Source organism: Pongo abelii, chromosome 16, assembly GCF_028885655.2.
Source record: "Pongo abelii isolate AG06213 chromosome 16, NHGRI_mPonAbe1-v2.0_pri, whole genome shotgun sequence".
In the NCBI taxonomy this organism is placed as follows: domain Eukaryota; kingdom Metazoa; phylum Chordata; class Mammalia; order Primates; family Hominidae; genus Pongo; species Pongo abelii.
In genome coordinates, this window is record NC_072001.2 from 93,193,283 (window position 1) to 93,199,282 (window position 6,000).

Genomic DNA, 6,000 nt, shown 5'->3' on the forward strand with positions numbered 1-6,000 from the left:
TTTTTTATGGGGTCTGGCCATGTTGGCCAGGCTGCTCTCGAACTCCTGACCTCAAGTGATCTGCCCACCTTGGCCTCCCACAGTGCTGAGATTACAGGTGTGAGCCACTGCACCTGGCCTACATGGCACCAGTTTACTGAGCCCCTATGACATGCCAGTCCTGACCCGGGAATGGACAAGAGGGCATATTCCTTTCCTGAGAGGACCTCAATCCACTGAGAAACATGGGGAAATGAATGTGTCAACAGATATTTCAAAACAGTGGATTGGCCAGGCACGATGGCTCATGCCTGTAATCCCAGCATTAAAGGAGGTCAAGAAGGAAGGACCGTTTGAGGCCAGGAGGTTGATACTGCAGCCAAATTTGTGTCACCACACTCCAGCCTAGGTGACAAAGTAAGGCCCTGTCTCAAAAAAGAAGAAGAAAAGAAAGAATGAAAGAGAGAGAGAGGGAGGGAGGGAGGGAGGGAGGAAGGAAGGAAGGAAAAGGGGAAGAGGAAGGAAATGTAATGGTAGTTACATGTTATTACATTGTCAAAACCCCTAGAACTGTACAACACAATGAATGAACCTTAATGTAAACTATGGACTATAGTTAATAATAATATATCAATATTTTTTCATCGATTGTAATAAGTATAACAAGGGTAAAATATTAATAGGAGAGACTATGAAGGATGGGCTAGGGTAGTAGGATGGGTATATAGAACCCTAGGTATTACTTTGCTCAATTAGTCTGTAAATCTAAAACTGTACCATTAATAAAAAACAAAGTATTAATTATTTTTCATACTTTTTTTCAAAAGGCATTAACAATAATCTAATGATGCAGGGCATTCCTTTTGAGCAAGGAAAGAAGAAGGTAAAATGATTTAAATAGTTACCCCTGTGAGATTTTGATTTGTGGTATGTTTCTGAAGTGTTGGACAAGGGGTGAGGGTGTTGGATTTGAGACATAGAATGATGCCAGGCATGGTGGCTCTCACACCTGAAATCCCAGCACTTTGGGAGGACAAGGTGGGAGGATTGGTTGAGGCCAGGTGTTTGAGACCAGCCTGGACAACGCAGCAAGATCCTGTCTCTAAAAAAAATAATACTTTAATTTAATTCAACATAAAAAAATAAAAAGAATGGGCAGAGTGCAGTGGCTCATGCCTGTAATCCCAGCACTTTGGGAGGCTGAGGCAGGCGGATCACATGAGGTCAGGAGTTCGAGACCAGCCTGGCCAACATGGCGAAACCCCATCTCTACTAAAAGTACAAAAATTAGCTGGGTGTGGTGGCGGGCAACTGTAATCCCAGCTACTCGGGAGGCTGAGGCAGGAGAATCGCTTGAACCTGGGAGGCAGAGGTTGCAGTGAGCCAAGATCGCACAACTGCCCTCCAGCCTGGGCAAAAGAGTGAAACTCTGTCTCAAAACATAATAATAGGCCGGGCGTGGTGGCTCACGCCTGTAATCCCAGCACTTTGGGAGGCCAAGGTGGGCAGATCACGAGGTCAGGAGATCGAGACCATCCTGGCTAATACGGTGAAACCCCGTCTCTACAAAAAATACAAAAAATTAGCCGGGCGTGGTGGTGGATGCCTGTAGTCCTAGCTACTTGGGAGGCTGAGGCAGGAGAATGGCATGAGCCCGGGAGGTGGTGCTTGCAGTGAGCCGAGATTGCGACACTGCACTCCAGCCTGGGCGACAGAGCGAGACTCCGTCTCAAAAAAAAAATAATAATAATAATAACACGAAATAAAAATAAATTAATTAAAAGAATGGAATAAAACATAAGGAAGACATCAAAAAAAAAAAAAAGAATAAGATAGGTCAATATTTGCTGACATCAAAAGATGTTCTGTGTGCCAGGTGTGATAGCTCACGCCTGTAATCCCAGCACTTTGGGAGGCCGAGGAGGGTAGATTGCTTGAGTCCAGGAGTTTGAGACCAGCCTGGGCAAAATGGTGAAATCTAGTCTCTACAAAAAATACAGAAATTAGCTGGGCATGGTGGAATGCACCTGTGGTCCCAGCTACTCGGGAGACTGAGGTGAGAGGATCACTTGAACCCAGAGACAGAGGTAATAGTGAGCTGAGATCGCACCATTGCACTACAGCCTGGGCGACAGAGTGAGAGAGTGAGACCCTGTCTCAAAAAAACAAACAAAAAAAAGTTACGTGATAAAATAAATAAAAGGAGAAAATTGCAGAGAAGTAACCATATGTACACACACACACATACATGAAAAATTGAAGGCACTTAAGCCAAAGAGTATGAGGGAGGGGTGGGATTATGCAAGACTCTCATTTCTACTTTATACAATTCTGTGGGGTTTGAATGGCATGTAACAAGCATCTATTACCTTTATAACCAGAAAAAAAACAATTGATATATTGTTTATTTTAAAAACAAACAGACACAGCCAGTCTCAGTAGCACATGCCTGTAATTCCAGCTACTCGGGAGGTGGGAGGATCACCTGAGCCTGGGAGGCAGAGGTTGCAGTGAGCCGAGATCATACCACTGCACTCCAGCCTGGGCAACAGAGTGAGACCCTGTCTAAAAAAAAAAAAAAGAATGGATTTAAATGTAATACAGTACAAAATACTCATTGTTTCAAATTCTATCTTGCAAGTAACTTTTAAGAGACTATCACTTGTGCATTTTGTTACAGAAAATGAGTGCAGTCAGTTCTCTGTATCCAAAGGGGTCTGCATCCACGGATTCAACTAACCATGGATGAAGAATATTCAGACAAAAGATTGCTTCTGTATCAAACATGTACAGACTCTTTTTCCTTATCATTATTTCCTAAACAATACAGTATAACAACTATACATCTATTTACATTGTATTACATATTATAAATAATCTAGAGATGATTTAAAGTATACAGACAGGGCTGGGTGAGGTGGCTGATGCCTGTAATCCCAGCACTTTGGGAGGCCGAGGTGGGCGGATCACCTGAGGTCAGGAGTTTAACACCAGCCTGGCCAACATGGTGAAACCCCGTCTCTACAAAAATACAAAAACTAGCCAGGCATGATGGTGGGTGCCTGTAATTCCAGCTACTTGGGAGGCTGAGGTGGGAGAATCACTTGAGCCCAGGAGGCGGAGGTTGCAGTGAGCTGAGATCCTGCCACTGCACTCCAGCCTGGGCGACAGAGCAAGACTCTGTCTCTAAATAAATAAATAAATAAAGTATACAGACAGATATTTGTTGGTCATATGTAAGTACTACACTATTTTATATCAGGGACTTGAGCATCCTGAGATTTTGGTATCCACAGGAAGTTTTGGAACAATCCTCTGTGGATACCAAGGGATGGTTATATTCTCAATATCTGAAAAAAACTATGAAATACTCACCCCCCTCCCTTCCTTTTGCAGCTGTGTGAGGCTGGGTTTTCTTCATACACTTCAACCCAAACAGCATAATAGCAACACGAATGCAGAAGCAGCTATGAGAATCCAGCTACTTTCATTAAGTCAGATATTGAGAGAATTGCAAAAATGTAAACAATGCAATTCTTCTCATGAAGTTTTTTTTGGAAACTGTAGTTATTTTTAAATAAATAAATATTTCTTTTCTTTTTTTTTTTTTTTTTTTGAGATGCAGTCTCCCTCTGTCGCCAGGCTGGAGTGCAATGGCGCGATTTCGGCTCACTGCAACCTCTGCCTCCCAGGTTCAAGCGATTCTGCTGCCTCAGCCTCCCAAGTAGCTGGGACTACAGGCGTGTCCCACCATGTCCAGCTAATTTTTATACTTTTAGTAGAGACGGGATTTCACCATGTTGGCCAGGATGGTCTCAATCTTTTGACCTCGTGATCCGCCCATCTCGGCCTCCCAAAGTGCTGGGATTACAGGCATGAGCCACCGCATCCGGCCTAAATAAATATTTGTAAAACATATTCATTTCTAACTTTTAACTCAGTAAATATGGTTATATATAACCCATAAATGCAAAACCTCTTTGGAATCCTCAGAAACAATGTATGTAAAAGAATGCCAATAAAACCACCTCTGCAAAAATTGTAACAGTGAGAGAAATATAATATAACTGACTTCATCTTGCTTCTAACCTCACAAGCTAACTGCCCTTGCTCATTCCTGGGCATAGGCCAAGCTAAGTATGGGAAGAATTTTGTTTATAGTTTAACCTTAAAGCAAAGATTAGCCTAGCGCAGTGGCTCATGCCTGTAATCTAAGTACTTTGGGAGGCTGAGGCTGGAGGATCACTTGAAGCCAGGGGTTTGAGACTAGCCTGGGCAACAGAGTGAGACCCTGTTTCTACAAAAAAAAAAAAAAGAGAGAGAGAGAGAGAGAAAAGAAAGAAAAGAAAAGAAGGATGATAATAATCCTTTCCCAAAACTAACCCCCATCATGTCTGGGACTGAAACTGCCTTTGTAAAGCTAATGAAAGACCTCGAATTTAGAATCATGGGAGGGGTCTGAATTATGCTAACCTGTAAGCATACTTGCTCTTCTATAATCACTTACTGCTCAGCAGCCATATAGATTTGTAACTGCTGGAGGTCACAAGATTTGCAACTTCCCGAGTTGTTCCTGTAGATAACATCACTATTGTAAACCTAAGGCTGGTCTGAGATATTTTCACACTTTTGCATTCTGGCGAACCAACTGACTTCACTCAGACCCATGACCCACACCAAGGGACTGACTCCACCAGTCTTGTGACCCCACCCAGAAACTGACTCAGCACACCAAACAGTTTAAACATTCCTATTATTTCATACCCAGCCAATCAGCAGCATCAATTCCTTAGTTCCCTGACTGTCAAATTGTCCTTAAAAGCCCTAGCCTCTGAGTTCTTGATGAGATGGATTTGAGAAACACTCTGGTCCTCTTTGCTCAGCACCCTATGATTATTAAACTCTTTCTCTACTGCAACACCTTCTGTTTCAACATATTGGCTTTTTCTGTGTGGCAAGGAAGAAGAACCTGTTGGGTGGTAACACCGAAATAAAAACATTTGAGAATAATTATACTAGAAGAGAGTAATTGCATCTCAACAAAAATGGAGGCCGCATTATCACACACAAGATATTTAATATTTATACATGTCAAAAGACAAAATTACAATAAATTTATAATAAAGATCTCAATTGCCTTTATGTGTGATTCTAGAATCAGGCAACACTTTATTCCATAAAACAGAATAAGTGTTATAGTGAGCTGAGCAGAGAAGGTTGGCTTTTTTTTTCTTGAGACAGGGTCTCTGTCACCCAGGCTGGCGTGCAGTGACACAATCACAGCTCACTGAAACCTCAATCTCCTGGGATCAAGTGATCCTCCCACCTCAGCCTCCCCAGTAGCTGGGACCACAGGCATGCAATACCATGCCTGGATGATTTTTTTGTTCTTGTTAGAGATGAGGTCTTACTATGTTGCACAGGCTGGTCTTGAACTCCTGAGCTTAGGCAATCCTCCTGCCTCAGCCTCCCAAAGTGCTGGAATTACAGGCATGAGCCACCACACCTGGCCATGGAGATTGGCCCTATAGACAGAGAAGGGCTGAAGAAAGCAGAAACAAAGAACAAGGAGTGCATTACAGTTGAACCTTCAACAACACAGGTTTGGACTGTGCACTTCATTTATTTGTAGATATTCTTCTTTTTTTTTTTCTTTTTCTTTTATTTTGAGACTGAATCTCGCCCAGGCTGGAGTGCAGTGGTGCAATCTCAGCTCACTGCAACCTCCGCCTCCCACGTTCAAGTGAATCTTGAACTAATTCAAGAGAATCACTTGAACCTGGGAGGTGGAGGTTGCAGTGAGCTGAGATTGCACCATTGCACTCCAGCCTGGGCGACAGAGCAAGACTCCATCTCTAAATAAATAAATTCATTAAAATAAAATCAAATTACTGTTTCTTGTAAGGCAGGGAAAGGAAGACAGAACAAAATAAAAATGACTGATTAGTTAACAGCAGATTATTTTAGGCTGCTTTTTTTGTGTAAGGACTTTATTATATCAATTAAAGATTTAAACAGGTC